Below are 23,958 nucleotides of genomic sequence, written 5' to 3'. Positions count from 1 at the left end.
CTGTCCAAGACCGAAAGAAGCTGCAGAAGATCGTGAACACGGCGCAGCACATCACACAAACCAATCTTCCATCCATGGACTCACTTTACACTGCACGCTGTCGGAGCAGTGCTGCCAGGATAATCAAGGACACGACCCACCCAGCCAACAGACTTTTCATCCCTCTTTCCTCCGGGAGAAGGTTCAGGAGCTTGAAGACTCGTACGGCCAGATTTGGGAACAGCTTCTTTCTAACTGTGATAAGACTGCTGAACGGATCCCGACCCGGATCTGGGCCATACCCTCCAAATATCCGGACCTGCCTCTCGGTTTTTTTGCACTACCTTACTTCCCATTTTTCTATTTATGATTTATAATTTATATTTTTAATATTTACTAATTTAACTATTAATATTTTTAATATTTAATATTTGTATTCCAGGGAGTGTGAAGCGCAGAATCAAATATCGCTGTGATGATTGTACATTCTAGTACCAATTGTTTGGCGACAATAAAGTATAAAGTATAAATACACAAAATTGTAGATGCTTGATATCAGATATAAAGTAGGAAATGTTGGAAACATGCAGGTGAGAAACATTAATTATTTCTCACTCCACAGATACCACCTGACACAACCTTTTTTTTAAAAAAAGCAGAGAGAGGCAACTAGACTGGTCCAAATTGAGAAGAACCAAAAATTCTTGCCGTGTATTTCTATGTGAGGTGGGACAAACCACAACCTAATGTGGAAATGGAGCAAGATGATACTCTTGAAAATGCACATTTATTTTTTAGTAATTTATTAAAATTCTCTTCCATTCTCTCAAGCAAGTTCTCAGACGACTCACATCAGGCGCTCCACTGAGAAAATGCTCCTGTCGTCAGTACTTGCCACTGTTTTGGCCTGAGCTTCTAAGCAATATTGAGTTCCAATGGAGACAGGATTCTAGCGTATAAATACTTTGTACTAAATCTATTATTTATCTGTAAGAAGGCAGCTTCTATCCACAGAATTTTCACACAGAGATAATTACGTATTTATTGTGCAATTATGGCTATCACACTTCCCAAGGTGCATGGATAGCAAAGCAGAGAACACTATTAATTTCCTGCACCCCTCAAATACAAAAATGTTCTCAGTGGATGGATGCACGAGTAGTTTGGGGTCATCATTTCTCAATTTAAGTATCACAGCACTGCCTTTCATTCAAAACCTCAGCCTGATGATGAATTTCTGATTAAAAACGCAAATTCACAGACGTACCCCCATTCCAATTATCTCTTAAACTTCTTCATCGCTAAAATCTGCAGAGCTATGTTACCAAATCTCCTTTCTCTATGTTTCCAGGTAACACTATTCCTTTCTCAAATGCGTACTGTTTTAAAATAATTCATTCAATAGCTCAGTTGGTGGCATTCTTTCTGTGAGGAAGATTAAGGTTTCAAGTTCCAACTCCAGGGACTCCACCATTCACTGAGTAAAATGATACCATTCCCTCATCAATGGAAAGATTCATGAAATAGTTGGATTTTAAGAAAACAGCGGGGGGGGGGGAAAGAGGTGGGGGAAGAGGTCTTCTGAATGGAGCGCCATCGTTTGGATAATTACATTAGAGGGTGGCGGGGTGGAGACACGTCTCTACCAAAGGAGGTGTAAGGCGCTCCTTCCCTCCACTAGCCTACATCTCACCCTTGGGCAAGGTGTACTACTTGCTTAAACCCCCACTCCCCCCACCCCAAATGAGGGTCAAGTGAAGCCATGAAAGCAGGTGGTGGATGGTCACACAAGTAGCTGGAACATAATCTCAAGTCCCGGTTATGGCACCACGGACACCAGGCAGACAATCTTTGAAGGGTATTGATAATGGCTGGGGTCACCTGTCTTGGAAAACACTGCCCAGAAGAAGTCAATGGCACACCACCTCTGTAGAAAAATTTGCCAAGAACAATCACAGTCATGGAAAGACCATAATTGCTCACGTGATACGACATGGCACATAACAAATGAACATTAAACAGACAACTCAACCCTCAATAGGTGCATAACTTTGCATAGCGCCAGCATGAAAAGCAAGACAGTTCTTCCTGGAATGTATTTATCACTCACCTAGTGCCTAGCATTAAATTATCTGACTCATTATCATATGGAATTTTTGTAGTTCCCAAAAGACGATGAGTAAATCTCAAACATACCCAATTGTTGACACAGGAGACTGCAGATGCTGGAATCTGGAACAACAAACAATCTACTGGAGGAACTTGGTGAGCTCAGCAGCATTTGTCAACATTCTGAATCAAAACCCTGCATTCTGGATTGATTGTCGTGTAGCTCTTACAATATGGGGAGGTCACGAAGGACACCACACAAATGCAAATTGGCCCTCTTTAAGAAATCTCAAATTACCATTCATATCCATTGTAAAAGCAAGAAAATAAACACTTGTAGTAATGCGAAGGCACGTCATGAATTTATAACTGGAGGCTTCAGACACCAGCAGAGATGCAAAAAACATTCAGCTATCCTGAGAAAAAGTTGACTTCATGTGCACATGCACATTCCCCATTGTGTTCACATAAAAAGCCAAACCGCATGCAGAATTTCTCTCACTTTTGGCAATGGCCTATGAAGGAAAGAACGTCGACATCATCATAATACAAAAGTTTTAGTTTCAAGTCAATGGCCCTATGTTTTTAAAATTTCAGTCAAATTATGGAAAGTCTGCAATATTGTTATGGTGTTCACTACAGTGGTTACAAGCACCTGTCTCGGTTTCATTCATTATGGCCTCCTTGGCTGCAGTGGAAAGCTGTGGATCTGCAGCTTTTGATCTTGTTTCTCTCGGTAAAGCGGCATCTTGAAAAAAACGCTGTTTAGTTCCTTGTAGGTCAGAGAGCCAACCACTAAGTCTTCATACCTTTATGACCACCATAAAGAAATTCAATTTCAGCAAATTAAACTGTCCAATTCCCTCATTACCCTATTGTAAACTTCAGCACTACACTGGCACAAGATCAAAGGCATAGCAAAGAAATGAGGTCACCTGAATTGCCCAGATAAGTCTTCAAACAATAGTACCTGTAATTCGCTTTAGAGTTAATATACCTGTTGTAGATAAACATAGGAACAGCACAAAATATGCACTTCTAACCAAAGATTAGATCAGAACCAAGTTTAGGTACATTTTCAAACCTAGAATGACCCAATAACTCTGAAGATTCAGCAACCATTTATCTAGACAAAATGCTCCTTAACTGCAGACGCTGAAGGAGTGGGTCATGCAGCCTCAATGCAGGGGGGAGGGGGTTGTTGAGACCTTTCATCAGGACTAGAAAGGAAGGCAGCAGGAGCCAAAATAAAAGGGGAGGGATGAGGTAAAGAGAACAAAGTGGCAGGTGAAAAGGGCTAAAGGAGGATCGTGATAGGAGAGGACAGCAGGCCATGGAAGAAAGGAGGTGGGGCCATCCAAACTCCAGCGCAACAGCACCTTTCCTGATGCTTCAAGTTATTCAGCCACAGGATTTAATTAACCATCAGCACTGGGCGAGCAGGAAATTCTCAAACCTATCTCAAGCTCCATTCTTCTGCCATCATTTCACCCTAGCTATCAAGATGAACTTCAGGCCATGAATCCACGACTGCCTAGTCTCACCCATAGTATGACCCAATTCTGCTTCTGAAACAGGGTCAATGCTGCAATACATCACAAGTAAAAGTTTTTAAAAAATTTAACAGGCTGCAAGTTCATACAGGAGTTGTAAAGGCAAGAAGAGTAGTGAGTAAAAATGATCAGAGCTGTGAGAATTCCCCCCCCCCCATAACCTGACAGCTTCAGACCACTTTTAAATACTCAGTCGTTGTGTGCAATTAGGTTTGAGGATTCAGTGGGTGAGGACAGAGGAGACTCACTACCGGCAAGTAGGTTAACTATTTACTTACAAGACAAGACACACTAAACATTCAGTAAACTCTTCATGCCACACTCAGTTACAAATACTAATCTAAAGTGAGCACCTGAAGTGAGAGGACAAAACAGACCCACAGCTGTGTAACCCTCTCACCGGGCTCGGAAGCAAACTTGGCTCGTTAGCAAGCTCAGCTAACAGCCACGTGACCGAGCGATGAGAAGGCCACCTTTCATAAACAATATATGTCTAGGGTTGGCATGATATGGGGTTCAACCAAACAGGAACATCGTGATGTTCCAATTAAAGAAACCTGGATTTGAGCAAATGCTATGTAAAAGCTGCCCATACAGTACTGTCAGTCGGCCAGAAATAACATTTCATACACTACATATATAAAGAAAGTATATTTACAAATTTCAACTTGTTTTACTATTTATTGTTATGTTTATTATTTCGCGTTGCGTTTGTTATGTTATGATTGCACTGCTCCTGGGAAACGCTGCCTCATTCTGCCCTGCAGAGCTGATGTACGGTCAGAATGACAATAAAATTTTTTTGAATCTTGAAATCTTGAAAGGGGTCCATTATTGGTGCTCATACTGCAGTCATCTTTTACCCACACGCGGGACCCACAGTCTGTATGAAAGCACACACCACATTCCGAACTTCCCTCAAAGTTCAATTCCAGGAAATTGGCTCTCTCAGGGGTATTGGCCCTTCCTCCTTGGAGCCAGTCATCTGCACAAAGCAACGGGGACTATATTTCCAACGGCATTCTAGTCATCTTGCCCCAAGGTCCCGCTCACCGCTCCCATCAAAAACCCCCGAACCAGACTACTGTCCTTCAGAAAACTCTTCCCCACAATCCTGATTGGCTGTCTCACATTCCTAAGTTGGACAACGTATCCTCATCTTAGCCGAAGCCAAAACACTTTCCAGCTTGGCACACTGCTCTTACAGAAAACTGCTACACTACCTCACAGCATAGCAGTAATCATAACCAGGGCATTACAGTGCAAATACTAATTAAAAATATGTGCCCGGGACCCCTTTACTGCAGCACACCTCCACTGTTTACCACTTCTGTCACACTTTCGAATACCTGGTCCACGGCAACCCAGAGAGCAAAAAGAGAACAACTGGTTTCCACGTGCTAGATTTAAACTCTACCGGCACGGTGATGTCATCAACCAAATGACAGTTAGTGGGAGGGGCTACAATGAAATTCCCACCTCCCACGGGGAGAGTGGTTTTTGATGAGCAGGTAAGTTAGATACTTACTGCAAGACCAGGCTGAAGGAAGACTGGAGAACTGGTAATGTCACACGCACTGCTGCTTAAAAAAAGGGGAAAAAAAAGACAAACCAAGTAGCCTTGTTAGTTTAACTTCAAAAGTGAGCAAGTTCTGAGGTTCAAAATAAGCTTTCATTCAGAAAGATAAAGTTTAGATTCGAATGTTGTTTAAATTTGCTGCTAGTTTATTTTTCAATCTGCTTGGACAAGATGGGCCAAAAGGCCTTCTGGGTCATAAGTTTTCTATGATATTCATTGCCATAGAATTACAACTGAAACAGCAGTGGCCCTGAGCTCAGAACAACTTTTAAATGCAGTCCCAGTCCACTGCTCCCTCCCTGCAAAGCACTGAAGTTTCCCACAACCTATGGACTCACGCTCAAGGACTTTTCATCTCATGTTCTCAATATTTAGTTTTTTTGTTATTTGTACTATGTTATCAACACCTTTTGTACATCCATAACATTTTTGCCTCCAGACACTTTTTGAAAATCATAACATTTTCAATTTTGCAAACCTCAACACCATAAATGTTTGAAAGAGCACGGCCAAGTTTTAGGTACCTTTTCCCAATCAGCAACCAGAGAGGCCACCTGTCTGGGCCAGCTGAGTTATCCACTTTAAGCACAACTAACATGAAAAATTCTGCAGATGCTGCAAATCTAAAGCCACACACAGAAAATGCAGGTCAGGCAACTTCTAAAAGAAAAAGGTGACAGTCTATGATGGGCCAAGACCCTTCTTCAGGACTCCAGCGTTTTGTGTGTGCTGCTTTATATTGTTATATTTAGCCTCAACAGAATCTCAGCTGCATCTTCTGTTGCTGAGAGTCCAGAAACAGCATATGCCTTGGCGAAGACTGATGTAAAGCACTTGGTAATTTCCTCAGTAATGCGCTCAGCCTCCCAGAGATTTTCTTTTTAGTATCTAATTGACCCCATCTTTCTCCTTACAAGCCTTTCCCTCTTCACGTGACAAGAAATATATTTTTGAATTTCCTTTTCTAGGTTTGCTGCCAGTTGTTTCGCATGCTCTCTCACATTTTTACTTCCCCTCTGTTAGCACAAGAACTTGGCATTGTCACAGACATAAATATTACTTGTTCTTATTTTAGGCATTCAGGGCTCTGGCTTTACTTCTAGTCATCAGGAGTTGAAATGGAAAAGAAATGAGATAGCAAAAGACTATCACCTTTTCACAACTCCAAAATGTCTGATACCAACCCACCTTGGATATCTATTGCCATCACATTATTGTTACCACGTTAGAAGTCTGGGACCCACGAAACCGGAGCAGGACATGTTCAACTACCCACTCACACTGACTTTGCCATGAAGCAGCCCGTGCAAAGCTTTCATTGCAATAGCTGAAGGCAACAACTCAGCACCATCTAAAAATGAGTAATAAATACAGGTTTTTCCACTGATGTTCACACTCTGTAAACATGCTGGTGTTAGAGCAGATGTTGAACAGGACCTTGCAATAATGGCATCAAGAACAACATTTTCTGCTGTTTCTGATTCTGCCCCAAAAACCTTTAACAAGGAGGGAAATGAACGATCCTAAACATTAAGGCAGAAGACACCAAAAAAAAGACCTGCATCTTAACAGCCAGACACCGGAGGTTAAGTTTGCATTTTTTAAATATCCAGACAGCTTGCTCAGAAACCAGACTGTCCAGTCCCAAATTAAGCAGATGAGAACCCCAGAGGACAGGCATTAAATTGCCACTTCAATTTATTAAATTCAGCAAGAGCCCTTTCTTTTCACCTCTGGAACACAGGTTAAATTCCAGAATGAGCTTAAAAATGTTTAAGAATATTTAAAAACAGGAAAGCAATGTCAGAGATTTTTACAGACAAGAATATAAGGACAGCTGCCATTAATAAAATGAAAGTAGGAAGCAGAATTGGAAAAAAAAATGGAGAGTGCGAGCAGGAATGTATGGACTAGCAGGATTATTGATGTGTTCATAATCAAAAAGTTAAAGATCTTGAAAACAATTTCCAAGAATAAGAAGGAACCTATAATGCTTGACAAAAGACTAATTGAAATGCAAATGTGTAGACACATATTCAATATGACTGTAATGTTTGGAGGACAATTTTGCAGAAGACAAATTGTATGGTTATAAGGGCACAGAATAAAATTTTAGTAACGGTGAACACAGATGTTGGGCAGGGGGGGGCTAATTGCAATTACTGTTCTAAACAATGGGAGACTGCAATTTCACAAACCCCTAGCATTGGTTATCATGGCTTAGTCTCCAATTCCTTCAGCCACCCATGCCACAGTAACACAGCAAATCTAAAGCTGTCTTTACATCAACACGCACACATTTCTAAACACAAGACCAGGAATTAGTCCCATTAGGAAAGAAGAAAATAATTTCCTAATGCATGTAAGAATGAAAGCATCTAATGTGACTAAATCAAAAAAGTGTACTTGGCTCAAGATTTGTTGTGTACTGAAGGCCGCTACGAGTGTGCCTACTACCACTTTCTCAGGTACAGCCATGCAAATAACTCCTATTAGCAGCTAGTGCAACAGTGGCTAAAGGTACATTGGTTTGCATGTATGAATATCAAACTAAATGTTTTCAATGAAACAAAAGAAACCTGTAGTGATCCAATCCTGGATATTAGTGTCTTTCTGTGGAAAAAGTGTCTGCAAAAGGGTTAGTGAACTAAGTAGCTAACTTGTAATTTTTTTGCATTTGAGTTTTGAAACCCAATGAAATTTTGTAAACAATGACCCAAGTTTAGACTTGCATATAGTCTTTCATAATCAGGACGCAGCACTGAGTGCAGATGGCCGAAAAGAAGAACACCAACTCGTATGATTTAGTCACTTGTTCTATGAATAAAAATATTTTGTGCTAAGGATGTACTCAACTGCTCCTAGTTACGTACATCTGCTTGTGTAACAGATTCACTTGCATGCCAGTAGTCCGTTCATCAGTACAAATATATGCCAAAATTGCTGGGCAACTCAGGGCCTTGCACATTTCTGCAGACACTCCATGATTTCACAAGTCTGCCACTCATGTCTTTTCACAGGCAAAGCAAGTGTATTTTTGATAATGTCAACTATTAATCTATGTTATTTCACAACAAATCAAACAAAAAATTCTGCAGAGTTTATATACAAAACATTGTTCATGATCAGGCACAAATCAAATTAGTACAACTGACAGCAAGGCCAATGTCCAATAAGGCCTACTCATATCCGGAACCTCTCAGCACAGTGGGTGCATGGGATTCATCAATTATCAAGGTAGGCTGACAAAATGAATATTGATTAAAACTGCTGGGGATTTCAACTCAAAGGTCATGATCGCTCAGAAAACAGAGTGCCCAGCCCCAATCCTAGCAGACACTGACCCTGCAGAATATGCCCCGATAATTAGCGTCACAACCAGATTCTATTCCATTCACTTAATGTGTGAATTTTGCTTTAATATACATTTTCCCAAATCCGGGGATGGACAGAATGGTCAATAATACACAATACTGCCACAGTACATTATGAAAACTTTAAAAGGTACAAATATCATTGAAAGCAGAAGCTGCAGATTCTGGAAACTGCTGGATGCTACTGGCCTCAGTATCTGTAGTATTTTATTTCACTTCATAGGTCCAACAACGACAGTACTTGGTACCTCAAAGAGTGTCAGCTTTATTTTTACATTTTACACTCAGTGGCTACTTTAAGAGGTACAGTACCTCCTGTACCTAATAAAGTGGCCACTGAGTGTATGTTCATGGTTTTCTGCTGCTGTAGCGCATCCACTTCAAAGTTCGGCATGCTGTGCATTTGGAGTTGCTCTTCTTCACAAAGGCAATGTAATGCGTGATCATTTGAGTTACTGTCACCTTCCTGTCAGATTGAACCAGTTTGGCCACTCTCCTATGACCTCTCATTAACAAGGCATTTTTACCCACCCAGAGAACTGCTGCTGCCGAAATTTTGTTTGCACCATTCCCTGTAAACTCTAGAGACTGCTGTGCATGAAAACCCAAGAGATCAACCAGTCTCTGAGATATTCAAACCATCCCACCTGGCACCAACAATCATTCCATGGGTAAAGTCACTTAAGTCACATTTCTTCCCCCATTTTGATATTTGGTCTGAAAAACAAATAAACCTCTTGACCACATCTGCATGTTTTTTATGCACCAAGTTGCTGCCATGTGATTGGCTGATTAGATATTTATAAAAACGAGGTGTACAGGTATACTTAATAAAGTGGCTACTGTGTATATTTTCCCTCTCCGCTCACTGTCACAGCCAACTACCTTCCTGTCTGTTTTCATTCAGCTCATTGCTACCAGCAGGTCAGCTGACAGTAATAACCCTGCACCATCCCATGCCAGTGTCATCACTAATGGTGTCATTGTAATTGTCTTTGTCTCCACCCAACCACAGGCATTCCAACAGGAATTCTGCAGATGCTGGAAATTCAAGCAACACACATCAAAGTTGCTGGTGAATGCAGCAGGCCAGGCAGCATCTCTAGGAAGAGGTGCAGTCGACGTTTCAGGCCGAGACCCTTCGTCAGGACACATCAGTACTGTCGAAGGGTCTCGGCCTGAAACGTCGACTGCACCTCTTTCTAGAGATGCTGCCTGGCCTGCTGCGTTCACCAGCAACTTTGATGTGTGTTGCACAGGCATTCCATTTGTTTTCACCCCTCCATCTTCTCTACTGCATAGAACATGTTTGCTTCCAAATTTTTTCTGGTTCTAACAAAAGATAATTGGCCTGAAATGTTTCTCTCTAAAGGTGCTGAATATTTCTTTGTTTTTATTTTATAAATGTCCGATGGCTGGCCTTAATTAGTGGAGAATTGAATACTGATTAATTCACGCTCAGAATTCTAGTTTTCTTAGGCCACAGCTCATGACCAAGAGTGACCTGTCTCTACTCCGCTTAGGATGCAAGCGGATAGCTTGAAAGGTAACGCACTTTCTTTCACTCACAAACCGCTTCTTTGTATGACCAACGCATGGACTTGAAGTTCCTAATACCATCCCAAATGCTACTTTGCCGAAATGAACAGGAAATAAGACCATAAGATATAGGAGTAAGATTCGGCCATTTGGCCCATCAAGTCTGCTTCATGGCTGATTTTTTTTTTAAAACTCCATTCTCCCAGCTTGTCCCGTAAGCCTTAATTGCTTTATTAATCAAGAACCCATTTCTGCCTTAAATATACCCAATAAGTTGGCCTACACAGCCTCTGTGGCAACCAATTCTGCCAATTCACCACTCCCAGGTGGACAAAATTCCTCATCAAGTTTTAAACGGACATCGCAGTACCCTCAGATCCTTAGACTTTCCTAATTATGGAAATATCTTCTCCACGTCCACTCCATCTAACCCTTTCAATATCCAGCAAGTTTCAAAGAGATCCCTCCTCTTATCCTTCTGAGCTCTATCAAGTACAGGGCAGGCCCAGAAACATCAACTGTCCCTCATGCACTAAGTATTTCATTCCTAGGATTCTTGTGAACTTCCTCTGACAAGAGATGGTTCACAAAACCATCGAGGTTCCAGGAATCAGTGGGAATTTGCAAAATTTTCAAGGGGGCCATGGACACATCCTGGAATCTTTTCCTGTCTGCCTGGTAATATCTTCCCATGACGGAGGTCTGAGTAGAATTGGGAGTCCATTGTCGGGAATATGAATGGGAGGGACTGGCAGAGCAAGAGAAAGGGGAAAGGAATTTTAAATTACGTTGTGTGTAAATGAAATACATTTCCAATAACCAGACTCTTTTAAAGTGGCAATGAAAGGAAATGGGTGGAGATGACGAATCTCTTTAGTAAAACATAGCTGACTGCGCAAATGATCATACGATTCAGCCCTAAAAAATGTATCAGAACAGTGCAGTGTTTCAACACACAAACACGTTACTTCATTCACAAGTTTTTTTTAAAAAAAAGCTATTTACTTTGAAAATTAAATTTGTTCTGCAAAGTCAAATATGGTTCAATTCCCAAGTTTTCTTTCCCCTCCATTTCCTTTAGTACTTTCCACCCTGGACAAGTTATTTTTGGCCAGGAAATAGCATTCTTGTTTCTCTTTCCGGGAAACTATGACCAGCAAGACCTGTCGCCTTTTGAATTCAGAAAACAACGCATTTGAGATGGCTATTATTGATGTGAGGCATGCCTGTATTTAAAGTCAATGTCCAATTGACATAAAGGATAAATGAGAATATGTATACCATGTTCATTTGTAGCATTGATTGCCTGAACATAAATGAACCTGCCCTTCATAAGATGATATCAACCCGTCCAAAGCAAAGATCACATGTGAATAAAGCTACCTTTAAAACTCAAGGCATCACCAAGTTCCTGCTTTTCTGTGAGAAAAGTCTTCCATTTGCAAATAAGATTTACAAGCAGCTAAAGACAGTCACCATTCAAAACTTATTCCAGCTTGGTAACAAAGTGATCTATTATGTTTGAAGGTTTATCTATGTTTGGCATCTCCACAGCAAATGAGATAGGAAAAAAATCCTAATTTCCCTATCCTCAATTCCTTCAATTAAGATCTTGTGCACCTAACTGAAAAAGACAGAAGCGATATTAACAGAAGGCCCAGAATATATTGTGGAATTTTTTTCTCTGAGTAGGAATGTCTGTGTGCAAAGAGAAAAAGCTGCAGCAATAACAAAAAATAACCCAAGCCAAGGAAATGAGAACGATAATAATTAACTCAAGGGATTCTGCAGATGCTGGAAACCCAGAGTAACACATACAAAATGCTGGAGGAACTCAGCAAGACAGGCAGCATCTATGGAGAGGCATAAAGAGTTGACATTTCAGGCCAAGGCCATTCAGTCCCGATAAAGGTCTCAGCCTGAAATGTCCACTCCATTCTTCTCCAAAGCTAATTATTAAAACTTGACACTTAAAGTTTTATTTGCTGAATCAGTATTTCAACCTCCTTGCTCCCATATCCTCTGTTGTGAAACTACTGTTCTTTGAAAACTTTCCTCGCTCAGTAACAGAAAACCATGAAGCTGCTAGATTGTCAATGAAAGTCATCCAGTTCATTTAAATTCAAGAAGGAAATCTGTAGACCCTGCCCAGCGTACGAGTCCAAACGCACCAAAGTGGTTGGTTCCAAACTGCATCCTTACTTCGGGAGTATTCAGATTCAGCCAATAAGTGTCAGCAAAGTCCGCATCCAATAAGTAAATCCTTTTGTATTTATCTAGACAACATAAATTTTCTATGGTTTTAGAACAATGTGTTTGTAAATTTGAACCATCATTATTTAAACATTAACAGTAGAGCCGTGAATTAGCCCAAAATACCAGCTACTCAGTAACAACTGGATGGTACTTAACATTCTGAAAGCTGCTTAGATTCATACAGCCAAAAACAGGCCCTTCAACCCCCCAACTCTGCTGAACATCAAGAAACCATTTAAGCAAAACAGCTTTGGGGCAGGCCACAGTTCATGACTTTCAGATTGTTCAGTACAATCCAGTTGTTACTGAGTAGCTGGTATTTGCACAAGTCCTACTTTATTTTCCCACATTCCCCTCAGGTTTTACCACTCACTTACACACAAAGGGCCCATTAACCTACCAGCCCATACATCTTTGTGATGTGGAAGAAAACAAGGCGGCTTTGGAGGAACCCCACACCATGGTAAGGGGGGAACTTGTATGCTCCATGCAAACAGCAACAGAGGTCAGGAGCGAACAAATCTAGGCCATTAGACCTGTGAGACAGCAGCTCTATGAGGTTAGCCACAATAACTTTCCAATATCATCCATATCACTGCACAGAATCCTCTCTGTTAACCCACAATAGTATATTTTCAGAAATCTCACTCAAAAACCAGCAACTCGCAAAGCCATCATATTTTGCCCAGTCTTTATGATCTCTAATTTTCTTTTCCTCCTGGTGCACATGTTTGAGTTGGAATGGCCTTTGTTGTTTACATTCTAAACTATCATGACAAAAACATTGGAAGTACTTAATATCCATTGCAGGTGAGACATTTTTTTAAACTACAATGACACAAGAGGAAATCTGCAGATCCTGAAAAATCTGAGCAACACACACAACATGCTGGAGGAACTCAACAGGCCAGACAGCATCTATATGGGGGGGGGGGGGGGAGAGAACAGTCGTACACTCTCCTCCATAGATGCTGCCTGGCCTGTGAGTTCCTCCAGCATTTTGTGTGTTGCTTGGCAGATCCTGAACTGTTTTCTGAGCAGTAACCATCCACGCATTGCAACAATCAAAGTATTGGTAAAATCTGGCTAGACTGATTCATTTAAGCAATTAAACTTTTAAACTTGTATATTCTCAAACTCCAAACTTAACAACATCTTGACTGTTTACCTAATAATGCTACCAGTAACATTTTTTGTATATTTTTCTTGAAACTCAAATAAACAAAAAAAAATATCAGGCTGAAGTCCCAAGGTTTTAAAAGCAGGTGATTTAAAAGCAGTTTGCAAAGAGTCAGCATGGTATCTAAAAATCTGCCAAACTTCTGCAGGTACGTGGCTGCATCCTGGTGTGGAAACAACAATGTGCTTGATGGCAAAGCCTACAAACCAGACCAGTCCATCACATGTAAAGGTCACGCCACCACTCAGCACATCTACAAGGAGCACTGTTACAGGAAAGCAGCAGCATCCGTCATCAAGGACCCCCACCATCCAGGCCATGATCTCGTCTCGCTGCTGCCGTCAGGAAGAAGGTACAAAAGCCTTAGGTCCCACAGTACCAGATTCAGAAACAGGAGAAAATCTGCAGATGCTGGAAATCCAAAGCAACACACCAAATGCTGGAGGAACTCAGCAGGTCAGACAGCGTCTAGGGAAAAGAGTAAACAGTCGACGTTTCAAGCCGAGACCCTTCATCGGTCCTGTTTACTCATTTCCGTAGATGCTGCCTGACCCAGAGTTCCTCCAGAGCATTCTGTGTGCCACCAGGTTCAGAAACTGTTGTTACCCTTCAGCCACCAGGCTCCTGAAGCAGCGTGGATTACTTCACTGATCCCAACACTGAACTGATTCACAACCACTAATTTATATTCCCACTATTATTTTTATTTATTATTGTTTATAATTTTGTATTTGCACAATTGTTGTCCTTTGCACATTGGTCGCTTGCCCATCCTTGTAAAGTGCGGTTTTCACTGATGGTGTTTCTTTGCACCTACTGTCAATGCCGTGAGTAAATGTATATGGTGACATATGTACTTTGACAATAAATTTATTTTGAACTCTTCCATATCCATTTGAACTGAGACTGTAATGACGTCTGGAGCCAAGTAATCCGGCATAATCCAAATGCTTGAAAGCACTGTTGCTCCATTCATCACAGTGCTGGTGATTGAGACGAGACTTGATGAGACAGTAATTGGCAGAAACAGATTTACCTTTTTTTGTGAAAGACACATATCTGGGCAATTTTCCATATTTTCAGGTAAATATCAAAGTAATAATCACACAACATAATAACTAGATGTCATGCTGTCAACACTCATATGCAATTAGGGCCCATTACATGGAATAAACAAGTTTGTATCAGATGAATATAAATCAGACATTTTTACCTTAAAGCATGATTTGATTGTGATTTTTAAGATTTTGAAAACAGTTGTTTGGGTACCCACTGAAAATCAATTTTCACTAATTCAGCAGACTAGGGCAAAATCATCTGGAGTCAAGGTAGGGAAAGCCACTTCACACAAAGTGTACTCCAATTAACAGATGACTAAATTAGTCATTTTAAAACTAAGATGGGCAGATTTTCCTTAACATAAAAATGAAAGGGTGTCCATGAAGCCAAGATTCAGATCAACCACAATTTCAATGAGTGACGCAAAATATTTTGAGGTACTAAGTAAATTGTTCCTGTTCCTATTCCTTCACTACCTCGATGACAGAGTGATGAACAAGGAGTGAGAAATCAGACAAAGGTCAGATGCTGCTATAAATAGAGAATTACCGGTTTATTCCAAGAAAGAAAATCCAAGCACAGTAACAGTTGACACGAGGAAATCTGCAGATGCTGGAAATTCAAGCAACACACACAAAAAGTGCTGGTGAACACAGCAGGCCAGGCAGCATTTATAGGAAGAGGTACAGTCGACGTTTCGGGCCAAGACCCGTTGTCAGTCCTCTTCCTATAGATGCTGCCTGGCCTGCTGCGTTCACCAGGATATTTTGTGTACAATATCAGTTGATGCACTTTCTTCATAGATAATTTCTGATTAGCTATACAAACATGTTACTGCTTTAAAATTTTCAATATTAGCATTAAACCTATTGATAAAATGTATTTTTAAAGCATAACTATGATTTTTTTTTTTAAAGTCATGGATAGGTCCAGGTTTGACCCCAAGTGCACACCAAGTTTGCTGACTATCAGGATTCAATACGATTATGACAATATGATTTTAATGTCTCCAAACTGGGAGAAAAATGAAATAAAATTATTAACAAATACTCCTGTTCCCGATCACCATCACACAAAATACATTAAAATGGAAACACTTGTAGACTTAGAGCAAACAACAGCATCATGCTTGGCTTAAATGCAAGAGATTCTGGCTGATGCTAGAAATCTAGAACAACACACGCAAAATTCTGAAGTAACTCAGCCGGTCAGGCAGCTTGAGGGCTTAAACACCTGATCAAGAGCCTTGGCCTGAAACGTCAACTGTTAAATCCCCTCCATTGAAGCTGCCTGAGCTGCTGAGTTCCTTCAGCATCATGCTTGGCTACAGTGCCCCAAAAGTTGAATAACCTATTAACAATTAACCTTTAAATGGGAAGAACAACTTAGTAAGCAAGATTCAAGAAGCTGAATAATTCACAGTACGAGTAAAAGTTGCAGGGAAACAGAACTGGAGAAGTGATAGTTCTCCTTTCGCCTTTATCTACTGCTGTAAAAGGCAACTATTTTACGACAAAGTGCTTAAGAAATGATCAACAGATTTGTTGTCATTAGCCTTTGATAACTGACGTTCTTATAATTGATCAACATGCAACTATCAAAAAGGAAAAAGAATGCTATTTTCTCTCACAGGCTGCCGCTTTAACACATTTTGCAGTGAGTTCTTTACAAGAGTTCAACTGCTCATTAACAAGGATACTTTACAAGACTGCAACAGACCATTAAAAGAGTGCCTGGATTGTCAAACACAGAAAGAGGAACAGAGGATAAATATTTCCAGAAGGAGCCAAAAAGGTCCTTAAAAAGACAATGGTCGTTGATAATGTTGCAAGTGGGGTATTATGACTCGGACTAGCAGAGACCAAGGAAGGAATATTGTCTGGTCCGTCTGAATAGCAAACAAAGAGGCTGGTGTGGGAAAGGCCTGCTTTCGAGTAGTTCAACTGAGACCTTTAAGACAAGGTGGAATTCAAGAACGCAAACTTAAGAGAAAAATCAGTCAAACTAATGGAACAAGGACAGAAACTTTGAAACAGTGACATGAATATGAGAACTTTAGTCAAAATGGCTGTACAGGTAAAATCAGTCAAAACAGGAGCAGAAGAAAGATGATGACACCTACTATAATCCAAATAAAGATTTATTGTACTGTAACTGACCCCTACATTAATCAGTAATGGCTCACATTTTGACTTTTTTTTTGCATCATTCGCTGCATTATCTTCCAAGTGTAGAATGTGATTGGACTTTGAATAAACGGAAGAACAGACGCATTTAGAGGGTCATGATCAAAGGACATTAAATACCTGTACAATTTCTAATCAACTGGATCAGCTATGATTATCTAGACGGAAGGCCAAAGGTCTGTTACTCAGGTAGTAATTATATTAGCAGTGAATATTGGCAACAGTTAGAAAGCATCCATATGTTCTGTGCACACATGTACTTGATTTTAAACTGGAGTGTTCTGAGCAGTTTCAGCCTCCACAGAGGAAGGTTCAATAGACAGCACATTGCATGGCTGCACAAGGAAAATGCCAGACAATGAGAAACTAATACCTTGAAGAAATTTTTTTCCTTAATTAGTGAGACACAAGAGACTGCAGTTGCCGGAACCTGGAGCAATACTGGAGAACTTGGCAGATTGAGCAGCATCTATGAAAGCTTTGGGGGGGGGGGGGGAATGGGAGGAGAGAGAGGGGGAAGGGAGGGAAGGAATTGAAGGAATTGTCAACATCTTAGATAGAAATTACCTAATCCTAATACAGGGTTTTCACTTGAAATGTCAACATTTTCTCCACCATCAGTGAGGAGATGCGGGGGACTGAAAACCCACACGGGCATTTTAGAAACAGCTTCTGCCCCTCTGCCATCTGATCTCTGAACTGTGTGGACATGCACGTTTCCTCACTAATCCTTGCTTGCACTATTTATTGTAACTTATAGTAATTTATGTATTGCACTATACTGCTGCCACAAAATAATGGAATTCATGACAAACCTCAGTGATAATAAACCTGATTCTGGTTGACTGCTCACTAACTTTCTCCTGCACCCCCAACTTTCCATCACCAAAAATGTTCTTCCAACCCACCAAGTTTCTCCACTAGCTCATTTGTTCCTCTTCATCAGGAATCACATCCTAGAGGTACAAAAAATTAGGAACCGACTGGATAGAGAAATCAGAATAATATATTTTTCTGGTAATGGTGGGGGGGCATAAAAACGGTGAAGGAACATATTTTTTAAGAAAAACTTTAATTAATTTAGGACCTGGAACAGAAGAAACTCCTGGGACCTGCGAAGATGTGAAAACACTGCCAGAGTTGGTCTACAGAAATACATCAAAGGCTGCAGGGTAAGTCGGGGGACTGAACTAAAGATGTGGAATTCCATTCTTAAATTTGTTTTTTCAGGATCTGGATATCACTGAGAAGACCAGCAATTGTTACCCATCCCCAAGCGGCTTAAAGATTAGCTCTATTCATCTGTTACACGTAGATCAAAATGTGCCGTTTGCATCAATGACCACCGCAGTCCAAAAATGTACCTGAGGCAGCTCACAACCGTTGTCACGCTTCCGCAATTTACCAACCCTAACCCGTATGTCTTCGGAATGGGCGAGGAAACCGGAGCATCCAGAGGCAACCCATACGGTCAGAGGGAGAACATTCAACCTCCTTACAGTCAGGGGCAACAATTGATGCTGTTCAGCATTGCACAAACTGCTGTGCTACCATGCCACCCGACTTGAAAAGGTGAGCTGCCTTCTAAAATCACTGATGCCTTTGTGATGAAGCTCCTCCCACATTGTTAGGTAGCAAATGCCAGGATTTGGAACAACTATCATGAAGGAAAGGGAACATACTTCAATTCTGATTTTGTGTTACCGGGAGGAGATCCTTAGTGGTGTTCCCATGTGCCTAATGTCTTTGTGGAATAAGGTGAGCATATGGGATCAAAACTCACAAAGCAGATAAACACCAAGTTATAAAAGCTGAGCCAAGTACCCCTCTATTATATTGTTTACCCGTTTCATTCAATAAAAAGACTTCCTATTTCTCGACACATGCAAAACAAGATCTTAAATGTCTCTCCTGGGAAACTTTTTGAAATGAGGGAAACTTCAGTTTCCCTCTCCATCTTCAAATCCATAGTACACCGCTGTCCGGCATACACAGTCTCAATGGGGAACTATCTGGAATTCCACTCCAAGGAGGTTATTTCAATGAATCTTTACTGGATTATTTATGATCTATTGTTTTCGATCTAATCACTTCCACATTCCAATTATATTGTTTCACTCCTAACAATACTCCTTGTTTAAAATGTTACTTGCTCAAGCACCTTCCCCCACCACAGAAGAATTGAGCACGTAAGCTATTCTACTACAGTGCATCACTGGAGTACTGTAAAAATGCATTTTGTTTTTAGTGGGTCAATCATTTATAAAATATATATATTTCAAGGCATTAGTGAAAGAGAAAGCAGTATTCCCCCCCCCCGCCCAGCATCTAAGCCAACACATCTCCTTCACCAACACCACCACCACAAGGCAGACTCTGCAAAGAATGATTCACTACTATGGATCTTGCTGTGTGTAAACAGGCTGCCCAGCTCTCCAATACACTCTAGAGTAAACCTGTACTCCAGAGGCTCACTGAGATATCCTGAGGAAAAGCAAAGAAACTCTGCTTATGAACATATGAACAGAAATTGGAGAAGGTAAACGTGGTGAAAGAATCACGAGATGCTACAAATGTTTTCCTGAAAAGTTACTGCAGGAAGGATGCTGAGACTTTGGAGAAGGTGTAGAAGAGGTTTACCAGAATGTTGCCTGATTTAGAGGGCATGTGAGATTATGAGAGGCTGAACAAACAGGTGGCTTTCTTTGGAGCAATAGAGGCTGAGGGGAGATCTGATAGAGGTTTATAAGATTATGAAACGCATAGATAAAGTGGACAGAGAGTATCTTTTACTCAAGAGTAGAAATGTCTTAATACCAGAGGGTATGCATTAAAGGTGAGAGGGGGTAGGTTCAAAGGGGATGTGAGGAGTAATTTTTTTTTAAGAGAGTGGTAGATGCCTGGAATGAGCTGCCTGGTATGGTGGTAATGGCAAATACATTAGAGGCTACTAAGAGATGTTTAGATGGGCACATGAATGTGAAGAAGATAGAAGGGTATGAACATTGTGTGGGTGGGAGAGAAATCTTTAGGGATTTTTGATTTAATTTTTAGCTGGTTCAGCAAAACATTGTGGGTCAAAGAGCCTGTTTCAGTGCTGTACTGTTTTATGTTCTATAAATTTCTAGGTTATATAACTGAAAGATTTTCTGAAAACCCAAGCAAATTATTCAATGTACCTCCACCAATCCATCAGCCCCCGTGACTAGATTTTCTTCACCCTCACCACTACCTATTTCTAATTTGCACCATTATTTCTTTAAATACTTATTCTCTTATGAAGTTACTCGCTATTTTCAGTAATTATCTGCCAGTAACTTTATCTTGCACCTTCTATGTTTATTTTATTTCTGCTGCACAATGCTTTTTTATATAGCGTCATTTAACCTGCCAGAGGAACTCCAAAGGTCGAGTAGTATCTGTGAGGGAAGGAGAGGTGGGGGGTAAGGAACTGACAAACATTTCAGGTCAAAACCTGATTTGGTGCTTCGACCTGAAACGTCAACAACTCCTTCCTGCTCTCCCTCCCATAGATGCTGCTTGACCCACTGAATTCCTGCAGCAGAGTGTTGCTCGTTCAGATTCAGCAAATGTAATCCCTTGTATCTCCACATTTCATATATTGTTTGATTTACTTGTGTTACGTTCCTGAATTTGTCTTAGCTTATTTGTCGAGTATTTTTCTATTCATTCATAAAAATTACTGAACCTCTTTCATTCTATTGGAATTATTCTAATTTGCATGTTATTATGAGGTCACTGAAAGAAAAAAAAACATGGCTGAATGGCGGAACAGACTCGATGGGCCAAATGGCCTAATTCTGCTCCTCTGTCTTATGGAAAACTTCAACCCACTGAGCCAATTATCAACCACTCATTTTACACTATTCCTATTTTTTTTTAATTTAAAAACATCCCCCCCCCATGCCAAAATTTACCTCTGCATTATATGGTCAATTAAGCCACCAACCTATAAATAGGCATCCGTTAATCTTGTGAGACCATGGATTTGCGCCTTGGAAGGTTTCCAGGGCGCAGGCCTGGGCAAGGTTGTATAGAAGACCGGCAGTTGCCCATACTGCAAGCCTCCCCTCTCCACGTCACCGATCTTGTCCAAGGGTAAGGCATTAGGACCCATACAGCTTGGCACCGGCGTCGTCGCACAGCAATGTGTGGTTAAGTGCCTTGCTCAAGGACACAACAAGCTGCCTCAGCCGAGGCTCGAACTAGCAACCTTCAGATCACTAGACCGACACCTTAACCACTTGGCCACTAACCTATACATCTTTGGGATGAAAGGATCCAGAAGGCAGCCGAGTGGTCACAGGAAGTGCATGCGAACTCTACACAGGCAGCAGCCAAGGTCAGAATTGAATTCAGCCTGTCAACGCAAAGCAGTCACACTCTAATGTCCTTTTTGAAAATTAGCATTCACCTGCCTCCCACGCACCAGTTTGTTTGAAGCTGCTATTTTTGTCACAAGTACCTTTAACCTGTTTTCTTTTTAAACTTTCCCATTTGACAATTAACTTAAATCTTAAGATCATATTTCTTACACGTTCCTTTATTAACAACATTAAAGCTTTTGCTGCCTGAAACTAAACGCACTTCTCTGAATGTGCAATCTTGGCTGATCTGACCTATGGAGTTCAGGCCAAAACTCAGATCAGCCAGGATTTTATTGTGTGCAGGCTCAAGAGGCCAAAAGGCATGTTGCTGCTCTGGTTTCTTACAGCATGTTGATCTCTCGTGGGTAATGCTGGAACTATGGGGGGGCTGGACCACACACAATAAAGATGTATTATATAGCATCTTTCACATCCCTTTCCGGGTGTCCCAAAGCACTTTCCAGTCAGTGCTCACTCCTGAAGTGTAGGCACTGTTGCTGTAATATTCTCTATCTTGAAGTTCTCATGAACATCAACGTCATAGTGATCAAATAGTCTATCTTGGTGCCGATGCCAAAGTTGAAGCCCCATATTTCTTTTGAATTAATGCCCTGGGACTCTGTACTTCTCAGTTTAAGGTATCATTACAGACAAAATACCTCCACCAGTGTAGCATTCAAGTATTACTGCATTAGAGTACCAGTGATGCTTCCAAAAATATCTAAAATTTCCCAAATGTATTAAATACATTACTACTAGGAGAAACAATAAAGAATGAAATCTAGCCCAGGTTTAACCAAGTACATAAATTCCACTTCTCTTACTCAAAACACAATCTGAGGTCCTTTGTTATAGTAACTTAATCACATGCATCTAGTCCAGACAGAACAAAGCAGTAGAGGATGCAACAGCATCCACGAGAGTCAGAAGCAGGTGGGACCGCTATCAAAGTTCTCACACAAAGATTCCATCTATCGCTGAACGTTTCTACTTCACTGACCACCTTACCCCTTCCCCACTCAGATGTAATGCCAAAAAAAAACACAAGTCTTAAAAATAATTTGAATACCAGCAAGGAGAGCGCATCGTGTTCAGCGGATTGCAAACAGACTCAAATACTGCCCTCAGAAATCCTTTTAGATGTTCAACACTGAACTTACAACGCATCCTCCTGATGTTTTCTTCCACCAACTTTATCTTGCAATGAAAACGCAATTGCACTTTATATCCAGTTATTTTTTGAGAGACATTAGAATCCACAGAGATAAAAACCCTTCCCAAGAACTGTAATCGGCATGCACTTCCTGTTACGCTTTAGCACTGACAGCCCCGTGTAAAACAGCACATTCTAATTCACTGAGTGATAATGCAAAAACATATTTTCCTTCAATCTGTTACAATAGTTTATAGTGCAGGATCACTTTTAATTAGGCCAGAGGAAAAAAAAGCAAGCAACTGTGTTAACTCTTATCATGATAAAGGGTTATCAAATTATGTTGTTAAACTATATTTGTTCCCTAGAAACAAATTCCACAATCAGATCCAGTGAACTTTATTTCCACGAGTGTGAGAACCGAATAGTCACCATTTGTCACTACGGCCATCACTTTTCTTCAGGTAGTTAAGTGAAATGGTAATGCGAGGACATTACTCCTTTTTTTTAAAAACAAATCGAATTGGCAATTCAGATCATGTGCTAACCGAGAACGAGATATTCCGCGCAGGGAAAAGAATGAATGTGTTATCTGCACCTCTCGCTCCGTGCTTTCCGAGATGATTACAGGTAGCCCCCAAAATGGGGACAAACCGCTGGGCAGAAATTTTACAATGATGATGTAGGCGGGAATAAGAACAATGGAGCAAAATCAGCTCCAGAAAGTCGATGTTAGTGGTGGGGTGGGAGAACAAAGTCACTCAGATCGGGAACGCGGGACTCGGAGAGCCGGGCGGCCGCGGTCTCGCCTCGGACGCGCGGTCTGGATCCACCAGCCCCGGCTGACAGCTGGGGTGCGTGCCCACCCCGAACTTACCTACTTCGGAGGTCCCGCGGTCACTCCTGCCACATCGCCACGTCGGGGCACATCCTTCCAGGCACGCCGCTGAGACAATCTCCGGCCACAATGCAACCCCCACCACCCCTCTCCCTCTCCCTCTCCCCACCCTCCAGCAGCCCTTCAACGGGATGGAATGTCGACCATAACTATCCCAACCGAAACACTGCTCCGTACCTTCTACAGTTAACAACAACGTTTCGCCGCTTACAACTTCTCAAGAATATCGAGTAAAACAATTAAGTCATACTTCTTTCTTGTCCCCTCTCCTTGTCTCCCATCTAGCTCCTTCCTCTGCCTTCAGGAACCAAGCTGGTAATAATTATTAATCTGCTCTCGCTCATTCTGGGAGTATGACAGGAATGCAGGAAATGAACCTCCCCTCGGAAACCACAGCAACCGCGCACAGATCTCGCACCAACTTCACAGCTACCAGGACGCACAAAGAAAGTTGCATTTGAACTCCACGGCGGGTGGGTGGAGAGGAGGTGGGGGGAGCCCAGGCCACTCAGGAAGTCCCGCCCACGCACACTCCCATTGGGCCTCTGGCAGAGAACAGAACGTCTGATTCGACAACCGCACATCAATCCTGTCGGTGGGCCAACAAAGATTGCTCTGTCGCCGCTCTCCACAAAGATACATTATCCCTGGAACAGGGCGCCCACCCGCCCGCCGCTTTGCGGTGTCCTTTTACTGAAAGGTGAA

General features: G+C 41.3%; 1 protein-coding gene across 3 annotated transcripts in view; it reads right to left on the bottom strand.

Moving 5' to 3' along the window:
• The window catches only part of amot (angiomotin), a 71,347-nt gene extending 47,665 nt beyond the window's left edge, over positions 1-23,682 (bottom strand). Inside the window, exon 1 of one of the 3 annotated variants that reach the window (XM_072270871.1) lies at positions 23,431-23,682. The gene's annotated coding sequence lies outside the window, so the exon portion shown is untranslated. Of the gene's footprint in view, positions 1-23,232; positions 23,317-23,430 lie in introns of those variants that run through there. The other 2 variants (XM_072270872.1, XM_072270873.1) reach the window with 2 other exon arrangements.
• Positions 23,683-23,958: the final 276 nt, after the last annotated feature.

Source organism: Mobula birostris, chromosome 10 (assembly GCF_030028105.1).
Source record: "Mobula birostris isolate sMobBir1 chromosome 10, sMobBir1.hap1, whole genome shotgun sequence".
Lineage (NCBI taxonomy): Eukaryota > Metazoa > Chordata > Chondrichthyes > Myliobatiformes > Myliobatidae > Mobula > Mobula birostris.
This window is presented reverse-complemented; position numbering and strand designations above follow the sequence as displayed.